The sequence below is a fragment of the Phoca vitulina genome, unplaced genomic scaffold, assembly GCF_004348235.1.
Source record: "Phoca vitulina isolate PV1807 unplaced genomic scaffold, GSC_HSeal_1.0 scaffold4, whole genome shotgun sequence".
Classification (NCBI taxonomy): domain Eukaryota; kingdom Metazoa; phylum Chordata; class Mammalia; order Carnivora; family Phocidae; genus Phoca; species Phoca vitulina.
The window spans coordinates 18,802,969-18,827,056 of NW_022589707.1; positions in this window are offsets into that span (position 1 = coordinate 18,802,969).

Sequence of the window (24,088 nt, forward strand, 5' to 3'; positions counted from 1 at the left end):
TAAAACATCCAGCATTTTTAATTTTTAATTTTACAATTCAACATTTCTTTTTTTTTTTCAGATACTCAATTCATCCAGTATCATTTATATTTTTTTCGTCACTGCATTGTAGATTCACCTGTGTCATAAACTATACCAACATGGTCGTAATTCCTTTTCTGGGTTTTCTATGCTCTCATTAATCTATTCCTGAACAAAAGCCAAGTTGGTGGATATTCTCTCAGATTTTCACTATCTGAAAAGATCTTTACTTTGTCCTCATTTTTGAAACATGTGTTTCCTAGGTTTAAATATCAGGGCTAGCAGTTATTTTCAGACCTTCAAAGATATCATCTCCTTTTCTTTTGGCTCCCTTTGTTTCTTTTGAGAAGTCAACAGTAAGCTTTATTGTCCCTAGTCAGAAGATAATGTTTTCATTATGTTGACTGTTATGACTATTATTCATTCAACTGTAAATGTCTTTTGAAACAACCTGGAAACTTTTAGGAGGGAAAGAGAGTAGCATTAAATATGACACCGGAAAAGAACAAACAAACATACATACACAACCCAGTATTATTTATGCAAACTATGATAAACTATCACGTATCACAAACTATCACATATAGTCACCCTAACTATAAAGAACTCAGGTAGGTTTTCTTTACATTATTGGAGTTCTTAGTTTTTCCTGAATCAGAAAAAGGCCTCTTGCACTGTTGGTGGGAATGCAGACTGGTGCAGCCGCTGTGAAAGACAGTATGGAGATCCCTTAAATAGTTAAAAATATTCAGCTCAGAGCAGTCAGGGACATCTGCAATAGAGAAACTGGATACATTCTGCCCTTTTCCTGTTTTCATCTTGTTTTGTACTTTATGCCTCTGCTCATTATGCTGTTACAAATTCCTCCACACATGGACTGAAGAAGAGAGATGAAGTAAGGAGACAGAGAAGTGTCAGTTGGCTCTTCCAGTTCTCATAGTTCACCATCCAATGGCTTCTACTGTTGGGGTCTCTCTACCTCAATGGGTGCCTCTCTCTGAAACAGTATTTGAAAGTGGCTCTAGCTTTACTACCGTCACTTGCCTCTTCCCCAGTTGTCCAGGGTACTCCTACTATGTCACTAACATTTCTCTGCTATCACAAACACATTTAACCAGACTCACCTTTTTGGCTTTTCCAGATAAAACTTAAAAATGGGGTTTTTTATTTCTTCTAAGTGTAGGAGACCTGGAACAATTTATTTTAAGAACTTTCTTACCCATTCCATTTTTGTAGCAATGCAAGTGGAATTAAGCTGTTTCACAGATCAGCAATAATTGTTCTGGGGTTAAGATGTTATTCTGCACTCCTGGTAAATACTCCCTTGAAGCACCTCACCTACTTTTCCCACAGAGGTATAATGATGCATAAATCATTCTGACAATTCTCTTCAAAGGAATTCTCACTTACTCTCTCTGATCAACCTCCTGTCTTTTCAAAGACATAGGCTAATATTGATTGAAGAAGTGTTATTGATTTGTTTTTGAGTCCTCTAATGCAAATAGTTTAGCATCTCCCATTTGAACTCTGGGAAATGTGATGGGTTTTTCCCCCCCAATTGTTCCTCCTCTGCCAGGAATCTAAGTCAAGTTGTACTCTCCTATTTAACATCCAAGTGTAGGGGATTCATCTACACTATACAGTCTGTTAAGAAGTATCAATAGAACAAGCTGTACAGATTGCACTAAGTGCCTCAGTTCTGATAATTTGAGCTGCATCTCCTGCCTGCTGGGACAAGGGCCAGGTCCGAAGCTGCATAGGTTTCTCTCAATCTTATTTAAGGTGAAAATTAGTAGTTGTATGTGGGATGAGAGCTGAAAAGAGTAACTCTAAATCTGGGGGAAAGATCCAATGGAAAAGAGCAGAGAAATCAAATTATGAAACTGAAAGAGTGACCACAAAACCAAAAGCATGTGAGCCAAGGAAAAGCAGAACAGGTAAGATAGAAGAAGATATGGTACAGTTCCAAGGAAATGTGGTGGCTTTTATTCACTCCCAAGGTGCCTCTACAGGAAGCTAAGACTGGCTAAGGCAGACACAAAGCAGCTTTCTGTGTTTCTCAAGATTTTCAGGTATTTTTTTTGTTGTTGTTCTCTCTTTTGAGAAAGTTTGTGTATGCTTTATTATTTGCCAAAGCACCATAAAATAAAACCTAAATTTATTATTTCCATTGTATCAAATCTTTAAAATGTGCTAATCTCTCTAAATATCAAGTACAAACAACTGACACAGCATTTATATGACTCTATTGCTTTAACACACCATCTATTTTAAGGACACAGTAATAAGTGAAGATTTTCCATTTCTGCCATACCATTGAAAGTACTTTACAATTTTATTTTAGCTTGAGGGAAAAAAAAAAAGAAGCAGAAATTCATAACATTGTCCTTCTTACTAAGCTAGTCTTTGGTTTGGCAAATTAAAAAAAAATCGTTTTTTTCAAAACTGTTTTAATCTCATGACTTTTAAGGCTATTTAAAAATTTGTTATCAGGGCGCCTGGGTGGCTCAATCAGTTAAGCGTCTGCCTTCAGCTCAGGTCATGACCCCAGGGTCCTGGGATCGAGCCCTGCATCAGGCTCCTTGCTCTGTGGGGAGCCCACTTCCTCCTCTCCTCCCTGCTTGTACTCTCTCACTGTCTCTCCTTCTCTTTCTCAAATAAATAAATATTTTAATAAATAAAAAAGTAAAAAATAAAAATTTGATAGTGTATTGTTTGCTCTGATTGAGTTTAATTAACACATTTTTTTCTATGTCAAGCAATATCTCTGCTGGAAAACAACTTTTTCATTAGTGACTCTAAGTCTTTCCTAATTACAATCAATGTCTCTCTATATAGCTATATCTATGCATCTCTGTTTTTCTCTCAATTTAAGTTAACCATATGTATTTCTTTGAATCCCACTTCTCCTCTCAAATTGATTTTTGTATCATATACAGCTTAATCTTATATTTCTACGATAGTTGAAGCAGGAACAGTATAAATGACACTCTGAATACTTCAGAGAGATTTTTAATATTTCTGAAGACATTAGTGTAAACATCAGAGGGATCTTATAGCTGATACTTGAGGCATCATTATTGATGGAGGAGGGAAGAATTCTTAACTCTTCGGCTTTGAGCTGCTTTGACTAGAGAAAGACCATTTCCAATCATCAAGCAGGAAATTAACTCGAGGATTGTTAACTTTCATCAGTGGTTCATAAACCTATCAGTAATTACCTATATAGCTTTCAAAAATGAAAATTATTTCCTAAAACACTAGAGTTCCAGATTTAGAAGGTCTAGTTTGGAGTGTGTTTGACAATCTACTCTAATGGAAAGGAAAAGAGAGACTATTTATTTGTCTATTTATTTATCTCTGATTTTCTAAGGAGCAAAACATACAGCTCTTGGTAGGTTTGATTCCAAATACAAGGATGTGCTATGTAAAATTTTTCTTAGACATCTTTTTTGAAAGATGAAAGCTTAATAACATACTGAAGATTTTTACTGTTCCCTAATTTCTTCCAATGACAACTCAACTATTCAACTAAAAACCATATTTGAAGGCTATATTTCACACAATAAAGAAAGCCTACTTCCTGAGAAGTTCAAATTAAGAGTGCAAGGGAAGGCAGCTGCCATGTATCATGGTATGATGGTGGTAAACTCAAGAATCCAGCAAAAAGGGGTCTACGTTATGCATGAAATGAGATATTCCTAGTACTCTCCGAATAGGCCAGTAAATTACACTGAGTTTAAAATATTTCTTCAGTATGTCTAGAAGGATTTTAATTCTTCTTGGATGTTTTCCCACTCCATCTGTCTTCTAATGCAGACTATCCTCAAACTAGCCTCCTGATAACTGTTCTCCTCAAATGGAAAGGAATGGTCTATTTGCTCTCAAAGTACAACAACTCTGAGCACTCAGGATTCCCTCTTTCACTATTAAGATAGAAGGTTCCACCTCCTTTCAGATACTAACTTACTGGGAAAGAGACCGCTCCTTTTGCTAATTCGCCTGCCAGTCAGTCACCCCTGGTTTGGTACCTGAGAAAATACACCATGCTAACAATAATCATTGGTCTGGTCATGTACATTTGGGGGAAAGATTTTAAAAAAAAATGAATTTACACTGAGTCTTTCTGATAGAATTTAAACTAGTGATAGATCATAATAAACTCTAACAGCTCCAATTTAAACATATTTAATAAATGAAAGACTTTTAAAATGTCAATTTTGAGAACTGAGCAGTTTTTGAAAAGGGTACTATAAAAACTAGAAAGTTAAATCTTAAAAATAAATTTAAAAAATATATACCATATCACAATTCACAAGATAAATACTGTATCTTTGCAGATGATATGATACTTTATGTGGAAAACCCAAAAGACTGCACCCCAAAACCGCTAGAACTCATACAGGAATTCAGTAAAGTGGCAGGATATAAAATCAATGCACAGAAATCAGTTGCATTTCTACATACCAACAAGACAGAAGAAAGAGAAATTAAGGAGTCAATCCCTTTTACAATTGTACCCAAAACCATAAGATACCTAGGAATAAACCTAACCAAAGAGGCAAAGAATCTGTACTCAGAAAACTATAGAATACTCATGAAAGAAATTGAGGAAGACACAAAGAAATGGAAAAACATTCCAAACTCATGGATTGGAAGAACAAATATTGTGAAAATGTCTATGTTACCTACAGCAATCTACACATTTAATGCAATCCCTATCAAAATACCATCAACTTTTTTCACAGAGCTGGAACAAATAATCCTAAAATTTGTATGGGACCAGAAAAGACCCCAAATAGCCAAAGGAATGTTGAAAAAGAAAAGCAAGCTGGTAGCATCACAATTCCGGACCTCAAGCTTTATTACAAAGCTGTAATCATCAAGATAGCATGGTACTGGCACAGAAACAGACATATAGATCAATGGAACAGAATAGAGAGCCCAAAAAAGGACCCTCAACTTTATGGTCAACTAATCTTCGACAAAGCAGGAAAGAATGTCCAATGGAAAGAAGACAGTCTCTTCAACAAATGGTGTTGGGAAAATTGGACAGCCACATGCAGAAGAATGAAACTGGACCATTTCCTTACACCACACACAAAAATAGACTCAAAATGGTTGAAAGACCTCAATGTGAGAAATCGTTGAGGAGAACACAGCAGCAACCTCTTCCACCTCAGCTACTGCAACTTCTTCCTAGAAACATCGTCAAAGGCAAGGGAAGCAAGGGCAAAAATGAACTATTGGGACTTCATCAAGATAAAAAGCTTTTGCACAGCAAAAGAAACAGTCAACAAAACCAAAAGACAACCGACAGAATGGGAGATGATATTTGTAAATGACATATCAGATAAAGGGCTAGTATCCAAAATCTATAAAGAACTTCTTAAACTCAACACCCAAAGAACAAATAATCCAATCAAGAAATGGGCAGAAGACATGAACAGACATTTCTGCAAAGAAAACATCCAAAATGCCAACAGACACATGAAAAAATGTTCAACATCACTTGGCATCAGGGAAATAATCAAAACCTCAATGAGATACCACCTCACACCAGTCAGAATGGCTAAAATTAACAAGTCAGGAAATGACAGATGTTGGCGGGGATGCGGAGAAAGGGGAACCCTCCTGCACTGTTGGTGGGAATGCAAGCTAGTGCAGCCACTCTGGAAAACAGTACGGAGGTTCCTCAAAGAGTTGAAAATAGAGCTACCCTACAACCCAGCAATTGTACTACTGGCGATCTACCCCAAATATACAAATGTAGTGATCTGAAAGGGCATGTGCACCCCGATGTTTATAGCAGCAATGTCCACAATAGCCAAACTATGGAAAGAGTCTAGATGTCTATCAACAGATGAATGGATAAAGAAGATGTGGTATATATAGAGAATGGAATATTATGCAGCCATCAAAAAATTAAATCTTGCCATTTGCAATGACATGGATGGAACTAGAAGGTATTATGCTAAGTGAACATAAGTCAATCAGAGAAAGACAATTATCATATGATCTCACTGATATGAGGAATTTGAGAAACAAGACAGAGGATCATAGGGGAAGGGAGGGAAAAATGAAACAAGATGAAACCGGAGGGGGAGACAAACCATAAGAGACTCTTAATCTCAGGAAACAAACTGAGGGTTGCTGGAGTGGAGGGGGGTGGGAGGGATGGAATGGCTGGGTGATGGACACTGGGGAGGGTATGTGCTATGGTGAGTGCTGTGAATTGTGTAAGACTGATGAATCACAGACCTGTACCCCTGAAACAAATAATACATTATGCTAATAAAAAAAGGATAAATACTGTAAAAATTGTAATTAAAACTTGAAATAAAAAAAGCAAAAGTTATTAAAGTAAGACATACTTGAGTTAGAAACAGGAGATGAATTATTCAAATGACAGAATGTCTACAAAAAGGAAAGAATGAATGACATATATATATATATATATATATATAATATGTTATTTTATATACAATAAAATATATTAGGAAACTATTTTTCTGAATCAAGGGAAACCACAACTGTACATTTTCCCCCCAAAATTTCTGTATGGTAAGCAATTTTTTCAAAATAAAGGTGTATGCCCGAAGTTATCTCTTCCTTAAATATTTTAAGCCTTAGAATAAAGAGAATATTACACAAATATTCAGAGAGAAGAGGTTATTTATAAATAAAAATAATAAATTATAATTGCTTCAGATTTGTCACTGCAACACTTTTTCTTTAGCCTGCCAAAATACTATTCATGGGTGCGGGTAAAAAATATTTCACTATGCACAGATTCAAATTATATTATACTCATCTAGTACAGCTGGTAGATTGTCAATGTAAAGTATGTACATATATTCACGCAATAACAAATACATGAAATTGGAACAATCCTGACATGCTATAGGAAAAATTAAGAGTTCCAATGTGTGAGACTGCAAGACTGTAAGAAAGACACTGGTCTGAAAGTAGAGGGAGATATGAGGCCCAGGAGTTAGAGACAGAGTTGCTTAAAGCCTATTAGGCCATGCTCAGAATCAAGGATTTATTATAAACAGTAAGAACTGTTACTGCTTTTGTAGCTCAGCTGCCAACAGAGTTTGGCTTTTACCTCATCTGTGTTTATCATACTTCCTCTGTTCTATGACAGATACCATTGGCTGAATATTATGTATGCACGCGATTAGTTTTAAGCTTGAACATGATAAATACTCTGGGTGGATAAGCATAAAATTTTCAGCTACAACTAAAGAGAGTGATGCAGTCTGACAAAAAGCACCTATTCCAGAGTCCGTGGGATGATTTCAGGATAGTTAACCTCTGTATTGCTAGGGAAAAAGTATAACCACTAGCCTTCACTTCAAAGTCTTTGGCTGAACCTAGGTCACTTATCTCTGTCCTAATTTTCAGAGACATTAGTAAAGTTTAGGTTAGTAAGTTAGTAAGTTTAAGTTCTGGATGGGGATGTAGATTTCACCACCCACAATCATTCACAGGGTAGAAAACTACTCCAAACTAGGAAGTGTATTTAGATAAAGGGAAGCCAAAAAATCGCAAGTTTTCATTAAGGTGTATATTTAAAAAAAACTATAAGAAGTGTGACACAAGCTGACACATTTAACATGTGACACTCAGGCCTCAACCAGAAAAGTGGGGCAGGATGAACGAAAACAAACAAAAAGGCTGTAAGGAAAACCTTTAGGATTTAAGAAATGCGTGTGGTGGATGAAAGAGGTAAATGAGTCAAGCCGAATGAATCCCGAACTGAGGGCTGGGCCATGAGGATTTGTTACTTTCCATACCTGATTGGATTTGGGCAAATCACTCTTGAGGCCACAGTGTGCACTTCTGTGTAATGGATGTATTGTTGAAGATAGTTTTCTGTGATTCCACATTTCCAAGCTTGAGAATAAGGGAGATTGGTGATAATCTATACCCAAAGATGTTAAGAAGGAAAAAGAATTGGGTGACATCATGAAATTTGTTTTTAACATGTGCTATTGGAACTGATAGTGAGGATATCAAGTCGAATACCTGGGGGCAGCTGTGTTGAACATTCAGCTTAGGTCAAGAACAGCATAGGAGTTGGTTTCACTCCTTGCCAGCCAATAGAAGCGTCCCTTGGTTAGAACACTAAGGACCAATTAGTATTTTACACATCATTAATATTAAAGAAGAGTAATAAACAGATGTTTAATTAGGTACCTTATTTAGCTAGATCTGTTAATATTACCAGAATGTATATCAGTTTCCAATCTGTACAACATATGTTTTTATTATAGATTTGTTAGAACAAAGGAAAATGCCATTAGTAAAACTGTTTTCATTGGTTCTAGGATCTGGGTTTCTAAGTCAAAGTTTAGCACGCTCTGTAACAGTACCAGTCAGAGTTAAGGCCAAAACATGTAAAGGAAAGCTCAATAAGAGGATAGGTTTGCCAACAAGAAAAAAATGAATGTCAAAGTTTTGACTTAGATGAGCATGCATATGTACAGTTACATAAACGTGAAAATTAAACAAGCTGAGGGGTAAATGCAGAATTTAAATGTCTGTGCCACTGCCATCATGGAAGTTTAAAAGTACATAGTACACCTGAAACTAATATTACACTATATATTAACTAACTGGAATTTAAATAAAAACTTCAAAAAATAAAATAAAACTGATGTTATCTAGAAAAATAAAGAAATGTTATGAAGGTCTAAACATAGTAAGGGCACCTGGGTGGCTCAGTCGTTAAGCGTCTGCCTTCGGCTCAGGTCATGATCCCAGCATCCTGGGATCGAGTCCCACATCGGGCTCCCTGCTCGGCAGGAAGCCTGCTTCTCCCTCTCCCACTCCCCCTGCTTGTGTTTCTGCTCTCGCTATCTCTCTCTCTCTGTCAAATAAATAAATAAAATCTTAAAAAAAAAAAAGTCATAAACATAGTAAGTTATTTACATCAGAGACATTCTTATTACCTTGGAAATTATCACACAGAATCCCTCATATTTCTAGGAATATATAAGGAAGACAAAAGGAGTAAAGGTTTTGACTAGATTGAGAAGGCACGCCTCATTATACACATTATCACTAGGGGTACATTATCAGAAGTCATTAAATGAGTATCAGTTGATGACAGTACTGCATAATTTTAGTACTTATGATATATCCAGATTTAATGCAGAAGTCAAATACATGAAACTGGATTTTGAAACATAGAAAATTTTTATATTCACCTCAATATATATGATATATCCAGATTTAATGCAGAAGTCAAATACATGAAACTGGATTTTGAAACAGAAAATTTTTATATTCACCCCATTTGAAACATAGAAAATTCTTATATTCATAGGAAAGACATATATGAATTATATATATTCTTTTTTACTATCATGGAAGCACTTCAGTTCACCTTGTTTTAATTTGTAGGTTTTTGTCAGCCTTCACTTATTTAAATACATGCTCTGTAAAAACAGAGACCTTACCTGCCATTTTCACAACTGTGCTACCAAAACCAAGAATATTACTTGGCATTTAGTAGAAGCTCAATAAATGTTGACTGACTGACTGACTCAATGGATAAATGAGCTTCAATTTTTTCAGCAATTTTTAAATAAATAGGGAATAAAATATCTATTTTGTGTTTATTATAAGAATTTAAGGTACCTTCTTTAGAACACATTTAGTTTATAATTTTGGTGTTGGCACATAGAAGGAAATCAATAAGAGCTAATTCTCTCTTCTTTCTTTCCTCTAAACACACACACTATACACAAGAGCTAACTCAGTTACATTTTTGCATTGATGATTACATTAATATCCATGATTAGGTAAATGAGAAAAATTTGAACTTACACACTTAAAATTAGACTTTTAAATTATATTATTTATATGAAAAATACATATTACCAAAACATTGCTTTCTTATTACTTTTGTCAAACTGATTTCTAACAGAACTGTATCTTTTGTTATCCATGTGATATAACGGATAAAAATATGGGATTCACAATTTGGGCATGTCAAATTAAACTGAACACTAAAGTACTACATTGAAATACAGGTTTTCTACTATACATAATTTTAAATGCAAGCCTTTATGTCAAGTCAATGTTTTACCTATTTATCTAGACCCCAAATTGTTTTTTTCTATTCATTTTCAATCATTACAAGAGTTACGCAATTTTTAGTTGATCCCTCAAACTTTTAAAAACATTTAAGACCTATATCTTGCACTTCAGTTTCTGTAGAGAGCTGTTTATTACAAATAGCTGAGTGGCAATCGATTAGCCTTTTCCATATGTTGTCTCAAAAAATTTTACTTCAGTTTTTCCTCCACAGGATTTAGTCATTTATACAATATTATACCATACCATATTATGTTGTTATATCATATCATGTTATACTATATATGTCTATAAAATCTTTCAATGTGCATACCTATTGCATAGTGAAGTAAAGTTTAGGGGTCCTTAACAAGAACAGGTAATGCATTGTCTACTATAATCTATCACATTTTAAGCAAAATAACTGAAATTATGGTAGTCCAGATTTACACTGAAATCTCTTCACACTGAAGTCTTTTTTTTCCATACCCTCAACAGTGATATGGTTTCACTTTAGTATTGGTTTATTTGATAGCACTAAATGAGATGAGATTTGTTTGTATATTTCACATTCTCATTTAATGCATTCCTACAACACAGCTGGGAACAGTTACAGTCATAAACTCAAATGATTGTATGGTTTCTAAAATGAAGGAAAACTAATAGAACTGACAGAGCACAGTTTTTAAATCAAAAGTTAAAATGTTAGGAAAGATCTGTGGTTCATTTGTAGCTTTCGGCCAGTCTGATCATACTCATCTGCCTCAATAAAATTACTTCAGTTGAGTGTAATTCAATTACTGTTTAAAGACAGGTAGCTTCTCAGGAGAGTGTGAAAAACATTTGTTGCAAATGTATTTTATGGTGTGTGAAACAGTTTGTGTTTTTTACAGCATGTTTATAGGAAGTAAATAATTTTCCATTTGGTAGATGAACCAAAAAGCTCAAAAGTGTGTGGATAAACAATAGGAAGCAGAGTGAGATTTAGATTTCAATATTATTTTTCATATTTTTTAGTTTATTTGCTATGATTGTGTGTGTGTCTGTGCCTGTGTGTTTGTGTGTGTATGTGTAAATGTGTAACTCATCAGACTCTCTGAAGGTAAAGTGGCAGATTTTCACAACCATTCGCATCTTCAATCAAATAAAAAATATAAATATATAAAATAATACAAAAAATATAAATACATGTAGAAAATTAATAACCATTTGTAATAATGTATTAATTTTATATAAATATTTCATAGGAAATTTAAAAACCCAGTAGTTATAACTGATTGTTTGCAATATAAGATATAGGGAATGGATGTTGCGAAGAACTACACAGCAAGTCTATTAATTACCACCAATTGCAAATATTAAAGGTAAATGTCTACATGTAAAACAAGTTCCTTCAGGTGCATACAAGGTGAATGAATCAAATATTTGGTACATTTCTCTATAGTCCCTCTCTTGATTTGCATACGCACTCCAGTTTGAAACAAAGAATTAACTGTCTTTGGCATGAGATATCATTATCTTGCTTAGTTTACATATTTAATTTTTAAAAGTCCTATTGTTTCTTTCTAGCTCTTAAAACCATAAATTAATATATATACTAGTATTTGAAGACAGAAGCCTCACACTAGGATGTAGAATACATTTCATATGCATATATAAAATTATCACATTTATTAAAAATTGGTGTCTTGACTTATACAACTATAAAACTCTTATTGTGTGCTAACTTCCTCTTTAAGGGCATAAAGATTTCAGCTCACCAAGATAGATAGATAGATAGATAGATAAATACAAACAGAAAATAGGGAATCTTGGTCTTGAGTTTTAGAGCAAATTTTAGCATATTTTAATATTTAGGTAATGTAAAATACAATGGTTATTGAAAATACAAGCATCGCAAGCAGAGAGAATGATGCCACCCACCATATATGAAAATATTCCTTTGAGCAACAAACACCATTTAGTTGTGCTCTGTTCTTACTAGAATAAACCCCTAAAGGAAGAAAGTTTTAGCTAAATTTTCTCATTCATCATGAAATGACATTTTGCTCTCAGTTCCTATAACCCAACCTGATACTTTAATATCTGCCCATTTTATTATCTAACTGGTGTAAGGACCTCAAAAAAAAAATCTAAAAAGCCAATACATTTCTGCCAGCTGTGATCTGTGCTAATGTGAAAAGAATACATTGAAGTATCAGATGGCATCTCCCCTCTAAGCAGTGCACATGCAAGGCTGCTCTCACCAATATGCAGAGACACACTTTCACAAATGATGTTATTAAAGATGTGGCCTCCGGGCATCGGCTAGTAAGCCTGACTTTGTTCTCTAAGGCTTTTGTATAAATTTTTTAAATAAAGACTTAAATATATATACAACAGGGGAAAAATACTAAACCATAATTAGTGGACATATTAGATGAAAATTAGTAATACCAATCAAGTCATATACCAATTGATCACTGTGATATCTGATTATTTCACTAGCTCTGATCATTTGCTTTACTATTTCTTTTGTACAGAGAAAAAAGAGCAGGATGGGGGGGTGGGGATAAAGAAAGATGCAACAAATAGAATTATGAGAATGAACTTACTTCCCTGAAATATTATTGTGACAGCCTGACTCTCTATGTTAAAAGAACAATTGTAGTATACTCACAAAACCTAGAGTAAACAACACTCAAAGCCATGATTTCAAAGGGATCTCTAGAGGTGAGGGCAAGTGAAGAGATCCATCCTCTGGGCATTAGGCAAGAGCTGGGAAAATGGTATCAGAGAAGAAGGTGATGTATTCTACCCTGAAGCCCTAAGAAGGTTAGTGAGCTTCTCTCTTCATCTCAACTGCTGGGTAATACTTTACCCCAGCTAGTTTTAACTCAGGCAGGTATTACCATAGCATCCACTAGTACTGGTTTGCCATTTCCCAAATAATCCTATTATAGAGCTAATGAAAGAACACAAAATAAAGTGTAATTAAAAAAATAATACATATCAGTTCATTGGAGGAGGATCAGTAGCCTGGAGGAGGGAGATCCAGCTGAAAGTATACAATCAGTGGCTCCCACGTAATGATAACAAATGGATAAAATGGTAACTTTTAAAACATATTTATAATAAAAATTCCCAGTGACATAAAATTACAGTGCAAAAAGCTTTCCAGTATTTAAAAAAAAGGACTTTTTACCATGAAAAGATTAAATAAAAAACTATAAAATAGAATGCAACTGCTAAAATCTAAATGGTCTGAAAGATCAAGTGGAAATATTATCTGACAAAAATAAGAAGGTTAAGTTCCAAGCTGGCAGGTACACATCTAAATACCTCTCTCTACTTTAAGCACCTAAAACAGTACCCAGCACATGGAAAGGGCTTAGGAAATGTTTGTTAATGAAGACATAATCAACACATAATGAGTTAGAAATTAAGAATGAAAAAGATTAGAGAAAACATAATTAAAGAGTTTAAACGAGAAGACAGGTGATCTAGAAGGAGAAAATCATTAGCTTATGATATAATAAATACAGAAATGGTGAGACAAATTCCCTGACAGTGGAGATGTCCACTATATATATATGTGTGTGTGTGTGTACACACACACACACACACACACACAAGCATATACATATATGTGTGTATCTTAGCGAAAAATATAAGTGGCAGAGTAATATGTACAGTGTGATTCCATTTTTTAAAATCAAAAACAGTTATGTACCCTCAGATAATTCAAAACATTTTAAATGAATCAATGCGTGTGTGTACTTGAAGATGATACATAAGCATAACAGCAGACATTTATTAATGTTTACATAAGAGGAATGGGATGGGGTACAAGAATGGCAGTTTTTATTTCTCTCTATGCCTTCTGAATATTTTATTTTATTCATTATTAAACTTTCTAGTAAAGATTAACTCAAAGGAACTACACATTACATATAAAAAGCAAAAAAGGCCAGGGGATCTTAGCAGCTATGAGTCTAAAAGACAAGTAGTATAATATTTAGTTCGTATTACTATAATACGTGACAGCATAAAATTCGTTTGAGAAGGCAGACTCTTGGCATTAAATTGCTTGGATTGAAATTCTAGTTTTTCCATAAAAAGCCACAAAGCCATAGGAACATTTTCCTCTTTTCTGAGTTTTTTTTTAAATCTGTAAAATGAAGATGAAAGTAATGATTCCAGCCTCATAAGGTTGTTGTGAGGATTTATGAATTAATGTATGCAAATAATTTAGAAGAGTTGAGAAACAAAATCTTCAGAGATCTCGGCTGGCCTTACTGTCTCACTCAAAACTTAAACCAAGCGAACAGACTACAGGGCATTTTAGCCACATCTAAAGTCCCTGATAACCCCAGCACATTTGAAAGTCAGAAAGATAGGCGAATTCAGTTTTACAAAAGAATCCTCTCTGCTAAGTTTTCTCAGTCATTCTGGACTTGGAAGGCAAGCTGACTTCTTTCTTATTGTCCCCAGACTGATAGGATAATTTGAAACTGACTCTTTGCTCAAGGGTTGTAAGCAGTCTGGCCACTTCCCTAGATATCAGTGCATGCCAGGGCCCCTGCAAGGGACAAAGATAGAGGAGGAAACCACTAACACTGTGTTTTGGCAAAAAGGGAGATTTCCTAATACCTCTCCCCAGGCTCCCTAAATCCAAAAATGTTACTATAGATAATTCTAAAAGATGAAATACAAATATCTTAGGTCAGGTTACAATTTATATTTTCCTGCTAATGGGTTTCAGAGCTTTTCTTGAGAACAGTTTTTCAAAGGTACAAAATATGACTGAAGTGAGAATAAAGGTTTATAACTGGAAAGCCAGGGATAACTACTTCGCAATTTGGCATCAGTCAGCACTGCCCTCACATACAAAAATGCATGTAACAAATACTCACTAATATCTTCCTTCATGCATTTGGTAAGATCAGCTACTGACTACATGATAGGCCATCTTCTCACAGGTTCTGGTCATTTTAGAAGTTACATAATTTGATGATAGCTTTGATTCAAGGGAGGGTAAGAAAGAGATTTTCTGAATCTTGGTTCCAACTTCTAAAATCATAACCACTAATGCATGCCTTGTATATTGCTCATGATTTTGGATTTTGATACTGTTTATGTAACTTTTGTTTGTTGACTGCCATAGCCTTTCATTCTCTTTTGATTTAACATGAAGTATATCTTGTTTACAGACAAATAGTATACATGTGTTTATATACGTGTGTGCATGTGTATGTGCATAACACAGTTTACCATGAATATCCTATATCTTTCTGTCTACCTACTTATTTACCTATCTATGTTTAGTGGCTGCCTGCTACTTTTTTGAAGTACAGAATAATTTCTTTAAATCTGTTTTAAAGGCTACTAATATAATAAAAAATGTTGTAATATACATGCTCTTTCATGTATTTTAGTCTTAGAATAAATTTCAAATATAGAATTTTGGATCAAGAATTTATTTTATTTTATTTTATTTTTAGGTTTTTGGTACCTAATGACAAAACTTTGCAGTGTGAGTCCATACAGGCATAAAGATATCTGTTATTAGCTACTTTAAACTTTATCAAGTGGAAAGATGGGAAAAACTACATCAGATTATTGTTTTTCTTTGCATTTTTTTGATTACTAGTATGTGTGAGTATATTTTTCACATCATGTTTGGCATCTATTTCTTTTTCTAATTTTGTAGATTTACATTCTAAGCTATTTTATCTACAACACTTGGGGGGTTTTGTTACTGATGTGTAAAGATTTTTTTTTTAAATAAAGGTATTAATCCTTTATCATTTTAGATTATACCTCCTCCAAGTTTGTTGTCTTTATTTTAATGAGCTCCCTTTTAGTAGCCCAAAAGTTTTACATTATATTTATATATAAATATAGTATGCATTTTATTGCCTTGGGAAGGAATTGCCCATCATATACTGCATAAACATTAGATAATCTAAATGGAAAGTTATTTCCTTTATATCAGGCATGCAAAACTACTATTTCATTCAGTGTTCTGCAATAACTGTCATTAGACCCACAGTTTAAAAGATTACATTTATAACAAAATACAGAAAACATGTCTCAATGGCTCTGACTACTCTTCAAAGTTGTAGAGGAAAAAACCTCCCGGTATGCCATTCATTCATATGAATCAAGAATTTCTTCCAAGTCACTAAAGAGTTTCATAATCTTCATCTAATTAACTACCACCACTTTTTTTTTTTCAGACACAGAGAAGGCACATTAACCTTCTTGAAGAGTAAGAAACTGCAGCAGAAGTGTAATTTTGCTGAATGACCCCTGTCATTCCATAGACCAGGAGAAGAGGAAAAAACCCGCCTCTGCTCTAAGACTGTTCTAACTTGCCCAGCCTCTTCTTTGGCCTTTCCTACTGGCAGCTGGGATTCTAGTTATCACTCAACTCCTTAGATTCTGAAGGTCAATAGCATGAAGTATACTGGATTTGCAATATTCCTGACCAGACTGAGAGAACACAACACAAATGACACCAGGACACAGGAGGTAAAGTAAAATAATTACAAAATGCTGAGATGTAAGCCATTCCTCAGTATGAACATGAAAAAATTCTTAACATTGTCAAGAACCCAAGTGTAAAACTGTAAGACAGCTGTCAGAATAAATGCTGGGTGCAGTTCCAGAGAGGACAATCCTTCCTTGAAGTTACTCTCATTAATGAAATTTCACCTACTGAGTACTTAATTGTACAGAAGACTGTGCTAGAAAGAATCTGGTTGCAACGCCACCAATCCAACATATAAAATAATGAATGTGAACAAGAAAAAGAAAGAATGTCTCAAATTCTTTTTGCATCTCTGTAAACTGCTACCTGGCAAGGAAGAAGTACCAGCTGTGGGTTTTACAATTAATTAAACCCCCCAAAACATAGTTCCCTAGGACTATAAGACAACGAGTTAATGTAAAACATGGGATGTTTATCTAAATTGTCCCTTTATTTCAGCTGTACACCCTAACTGATTAGGACATGGTATTCCCTGTTATGATAATAATCATCTTATATTTCAAAGCATTAGAGCTGCTTTGATATTTTTCTTTATTGCCCAGATGTGCAGGTTGGGCAAGTTTCACAGGTTCAGTCTGGATTATACCTGGAGATACCTGGTCACTTGTACAAGCTCAGGAGTTAAGTTGCTGCACTCACTAAATCTCCTTACAATGAATACGCAAGAAATTAAAAATTAAACAGAGTTCTCATGAGTGTCATAGACCAGTGCAAAAGGAGGCCAGACATGCTAGACCTGACTTGAAAACTGGTGGCTTCTAAAGGGTAGTAGCTCCAATAAAGTTAGTGGAAGGTTCCAGATTGGGAGATTAGGAGCACAACATAATGAACTTTTGGATAACTCCTTATGCACCTTGCATTTTTGGTTCAAACAAACACACAAACAATTGGGGGATTAATGGAAAAACATTGTTCTTTTGCCTGGATCACTGATCTTTTTCCCCATTTTCTTTATTTTTTTATTTGAAACAGCATCTTAAATTTGCTTTCCCACAATTCATTTTAGCACATTTATCACACCTCTAGTCAATGCTCCCCTGTCCCTTTTATTTAAATAAGCCATCCACGGCCCATCTCACTGAACATGGACATATATGTTGTAAGATAGACACATTTATACTCTGGAATTAACAATTTGCTAATTGAATGACCTTGATAAAATCGGTTAAACATTCTGTGCTTCAGTTTTCTCAGTAGTAAAACTGCATACCACCACCTAACTCATGGGGATTTTAAGAGATTTTAACGAAAAATGGATATATAACACATATATAAGCTTACTGTATATCAGAAACTATTCTAAGCACTTTCCATATATTGACTCATTTACTACTAACCTTTATTATAATCCTCCGAAAGACAGTGTTATCCCTATTTGACAGATGAAGACACTGCTCTGTACAGTGGCAAACAAATATCCAAGTGTTGCATAACTATATAGTGGTGGAGTTTAGATCTAAATATAAACAGCACATCTCCACAGCCCATAACCTTAACTTCTTTCCTGTGCTTAAATAAAGTCAGTAACTGTTAGCTCCTTCCCCAATTTCATCAATCCTAAACATAAAAGAAAAATGAAAAAATGAAGGAGAAAATATAAGTGATCAAGTGGTGTTGCATCCAAGCGGACCATTTAGAGAATGTTTGTTCTATTGATCTTTATCTTCCAGGTGATCTTTATAGTGTCCTGACTGACCTTAATCAGGAATGAAAAGAAGCAGAACATGGTGATAGATACAAGCCACTCTATGTTCCCCATGACTCCTGATCATCCATCCCTTCCGAGCTCCATCCCCTACTGTCTTCACCCCAGTGAGGAGCTGTCTCTCTGGCAAAGCTTGCTATATCAAAGTAAGGACACCACTCAAAAATAAATCCTCCCTCAATTCTCTAGTGGTCTGACATATTTCTGATAGAATGACTCCAGCACGATATGTTTGAAAGTCTCATAACCAGGATATTCCATCATCGTCCTTCCAAAGCATCAAGTCACATTAAGAGTGAGTGAAAATGAGAAGGAGATAGCAAGGCTTCTATTATATCATCTCCCAGACACCAATAAAGATCTGTTCAGGGATCTTTTGGGAATGATAAATTTGTTTAATATTAAAATAATATTATTTTTATGGTCAGATTTTTGGACTGCCTGCATATTTGTATATTGTTAATACCAAACACAAGAATAAACCTCCAGTAGATTCCTTTGATTTCTTAACCACAAGAATTCTGTACCAACCAAGGAAGCTAAATTATGTTGTATAACAAACACAGAAGAGCCATGGCTGACAACACATGGTTTATCTCTTACCCATGTTACATGTCAACTATGGTTTGGCTGCAACCCTGTTCAGCCAGACTTCAGTCAGGAACCCTGTTCCTCTTCACTCTAGAATGTAGTCTCAAGAAGCAGCCCATATCTGGGACAATATTAAGCTGTATTAGAAGGAAAAGAGCAAAATGGCATTACAAATTGACTCTTAAAGCTTCTTTCAAAAGTGGAATGGTCAAGCACATAGGGTTCTGAAATATCTTTATTTCCAATGAAAAATATATAATTCCAAGAAGTAAATGCCTTATATATTTAATTCAAAGTGTATTCCGTATCAAAAGAAATGTCCACAATCATCTTCCCTGAGATAATAAATTTTTGCCCATGTAGTTTTTCCTCTTTAACTGTTAATCAGAAAAATGGCAGAGCTGTTCCACTCCTTGCCTTCAAGGAGTATATTGTTATGGAGCCCAAAGAACAAAGTGCCTACAACTCAGATCTTTGGCCTTTTTCTTCCTAAAGCTTTGGTCATTCATGTTATTATGCTGGAGATGACAGGAAAGGGAGAGAGAGTGCCCTAAAGAAGTGGGGAGGCAAAGGACTCTGCTCTTCCATCTGTGATCTCCCTCTGCCTCATTCTTAAGGACACTTGTCCTTAGATTTAGGGCCCACCCACATAATCTTCAAAGAGTGTGAAGATGATTTCTGTCCCCTTTCTCTATACCTATATGTAAGAGTGAAGTAAACAGGAATGAAGAAATGAGAAAAAATGGGTGATAGTTTTTTTTTTTTCTCACTTCTTTTGGAGTTTTTCTATCAGTCGTGTGACTAGGTGCTTAATAAATAGACATCCCATTCCCTTTTTTCTTTTTTCCTTCTTCTTTTTGTAAACTTAATTGAATATTTCTAGCTTTAAGAGATTATTCCTTACTTCAGTTGTTCTTGTTCTTTTTTTTAATGTAGAAACTTACATTTCTAGAAGCCAGTTATTGATTCACACAGAACTTAACCTATATATTTTAGCTTCTTGCCACATCCACTTCCAATATACTAAATCAGATCTTTTAATTAAGCTCTTATGGCTATTATTTCTTTACCATTTTCTGTGCCTCCAGTTACCACCTCCCCTCCACAGCCTGACAGACACATTCGGCTTTTCATCTAATCTCTATGCTATTCCCATAATTATTTCACAACTCATGTAAACCAACATAATAAAATCTATTAGATTGTGTTGCATTTGTAGGATTAAATTCCTGTCTTCCTTTAGACTATAAATACCTTAGGGAGAAAAATCAATTCCTATCATTTCTATATTATCAATACCTATCACAGTACTCGGCATATTTACTGAATAAAAGAATGCTGTTTTAAAACACTTGTAGATCTATTTCATAGAGAAACAATAAGATACAATGTAATATGGGGCGCCTGGGTGGCTCAGTCAGTTAAGCATCTACCTTCAGCTCAAGTCTGATCCCAGGGTCCTGGAATTGAGTCCCACATCAGGCTCCTTGCTCAGCGGGGAGCCTGCTTCTCCCTCTCCCTTTGCCCGCCCCCCCCGCTCATGCTCTCTCTGTGTGTCAAATAAATAAATAAAATCTTTAAAAAAAATAAAAAATAAAACACTTGCGGATCTGTTTCATAGACAAACAATAAGATACAATGTAATATGGGGCACCTGGGTGGCTCAGTCAGTTAAGTGTCTACCTTCAGCTCAGGTCATAATCTCAGGGTCCTGGGACTAAGTCCCACATTGGGCTCCCCGTTCAGAGGGGAGTCTGCTTCTCCCTCTACCTCTCCCCCTGTTCGTGATCTCTCTCTCTCTCAAATAAATAAATAAAATCTTTTAAAAAAAGATACAATGTAATATGAACATATAAATGTGACAAAAGATCTGGCTTCTAGTCCATGTACATATCCTTGATGTGTGACCTATGAAAAACTGCTTAAACTGTGTGACCCTCACTTTATCACCTATAAAATGGAACAAAAAGTATCCTAGTGTTTATTTATAAAATTTATTTTTAGAATGAAACAAGGTAATGAGTATGAGATTATTCCAGTTGCTATTGCTGAATAACAAGCCACCACAAAATTTACTGGCACAAACATCCATTTTATTAGGCTACAGATTCTGTGGGTTAGGAATTATTTATGAAAAGGCTCAGATGGAAGTTCTTGCTTGGGGTCTCTCTATGGCTATAATCAGCTGGTGGCTGGGACTGTAATTATCTGAATGTTCTCTTTGTTTGCTGTTACAGTCCTTTGGAGTTCTGAAACTCCATGTAAAAAATTCTACTATCCTGAGGCCACCATGCTCTGAGGAAGCTCAGGCTACATGCAGGTGCTCTAGTTTGCTCTAGCTAATTCCCAAATAATTGCCATTTTGGCTTAGTCACGTGGCTTGCAGATGATTCTAGAACTCAGCTGGAATTTCAGTTGAGGCTGTTTACTAAAGCACTTCTAAGTGGCCACTCCATGTGGCCTGAGCTTCCTCACAGCATGGCAGCCTCAGAGTAGTTGAACTTCATATACAATGCTCAGGGCTCCAGGCACAAGCAACCCAAGTAGAAGAATAAAGCTGCATTAACTTTTATACCCTAGTTTTGGAAGCCATGAAACATAACTTCTTGAATTGTTTTGGTTACAAATGAAGTACTCAAGCTTCCCAGATACAAAGGACAGGGGACATGGGCATACCACTTAATGAAACAAATGCTAAAGAATCTGTGACCTTTTTTTTTTTTTTTTAATCACCACCTTCCATGACAACTGCAGGATTTTCTGCTACTCACTGCCTTGTTTGGTCTTGTTTTTTGTTTTTTGTTTTTCTCCTGACTTTGACTTTTCTACCTTTACTTTAAATGTCAAACTGTCTACGGCTTAGCCCTGGGCTCCACTTTCTTCTCTATAACAGAGTGAGCACATTCAGTCCCACAGCCTGAAAGACTAAATAAATACCAATTAACCTAAAATAAATGACTCTGGATATGATACCTCTCCTAAAATCTAGATTCATATATCCAGTTGCCTATTTAAAATCTCAACTTGTATAAAAGTATATTAAACTGAACAAGCATAAGAATATTGGATTCCACATCTTAAACATATGCCCTATCAGTATATTCCATCACTACCCATCCAAATTGTCAAAACTATCACTTTTTTCTCTTTGTTGCTACTTGTACACATACTATACTACTAGAGTTTTGCTTAAATATTGGTGACAGTCATTTTTGCTGAAGTTTTTCTCTTACATATGAATGCACAGAAACTGTAGGTTCAAAGTCTGTATAGTGCATTGGATCTATTGTCACATAAGGCCATTAGGGAAATTACAAACAAGATACCAGCAAACTACTAACACTCAATAACTTTCTCTCTGAGCATGTAATAAGGAATATACTTCTCTCGCTTTCTCCCTTTCTCCCTCCCTCCATCACACACACACACACACACACACACACACACACACAGCCTTCATTTAATCTTTTCTCATAACTAGTTCATTGAAATAAGTAAATAAAAAAGAGACCAAGAAGGAAAAAACAAAAACAAAAACAAAAAACATGACACAGACATGCAGTTTGCCTAAAGAAAATCAGTGTTAACTATTTTTTTTAATTTTTTTTAAGATTTATTTATTTTAGAGAGAGAGAGAGAGAAGGGGGAGGGGCAGAGGGAGAGGGAGAGAATCTCCAGCAGACTCCCTACTGAGCATTGAGTCCAATGCAGGGCTCCATCCTATGACCTGGAGATCATGACCTGAGCCAAAATCAAGAGTTGGATGCTCAACCGACAGCCACCCAGGCATGCTAAGTGTTAACTATTTTAATATAAATTTAGAAATATAGATTCTTAAAAATTAGAAGGGACTGACATAAAAAACCTGGCTGCTAACTCAAAAGCCACTCTCTTCTTGGTGGCTGGGAGAGTTTCCCTTTATTTGTTCAGTTGCTCTCTGACCACTTGGTCATCTGTTCACTGAACAAGTGGGTGGCTACTTAATAGAGTAAGCCATCCTGGAAATCCTGTTCTCCTTACCTGTTACTAGTTTGGGTACACATGTGATGTAATTTTAGTTAATAAGAGGAAGATTACCGAAGAGCTTCTAGGAAAGAGTTTCTTAGCTTTTCAGTCAGATACATGAGGAAAATCTCCCTTTTCTAATTCTGAAGAGGACTAAGTAAGGAAGTGGTTCCTGGAAATGTGGCATTATATTGAATTAGGAGGAAATCTACCCAAAAGAAAAACCAACAAACAACAAAAAACACCTCAAGATGTAGATAAAACAGATGGAAGAACTTAGGTCTTTGGTAATATCATTGGATCATCAATGATTAACCAGCCATAGACTCATCCTTTCTCTGTGCTTCTAGACATAAAAAAAATAAACTACTTATTGATTTAACCATTTTGAGTTGGGTTTTCTGTTAGTTGTAGCTGAAAGTATTCTAAATTATTAGGGACCTTACAGATTAACTAGCCCAACCTACATACACAAAACTAAAAATATTAAGTAATTTGTTACAAACCACCCAGGTCTTCTCTCTTTCACCTTCTCTCCCCTATCCACTTTCTTCTTCTCTTCTTTCCCTCCTCCTCTCCTCTTCCATCATCTTCTCGTTCTCCCTCCCTTTCTCACACAACCCCCCACATATACATTAACCATGTGTACACATGCACACATGCACACAGTCTTTACTCAATTCTGCTTTTTACCTTGACCAGAGGAAGACCAGAACAATTGATCAATGTCAAGTTAATCTGCCCATTAGATATTTAAGAATTGCTTTTATATTATAAATTCTAGAAATTTTAGATAATGAGGTAATAAAAAGTACTTGGATTTTCATGCAAAAATTTATTTTGAATATATTAACTTCAGTTCAGGATTTAATACATGCAATAAAACAGAACCTATACATAAAATATATTCTGAAGAAGGGGAGCCACTGAATAGGCACTATTTTAATAGCTATTCATTTCTAATAAAAAAGAATCCTATGGGCTTAATAAACACACAAAATATTATTGGATCATAAAGTGGCTAATTAGTTTTGTGATTTTAAAGTGCTGTGTTTGCATGTGAAAACTAATTACTGATTATATGCAGCCTTGAGTTGAATATTTTTTTCACGTGCTATTCTAATGGTTTGTAAACCTAAATT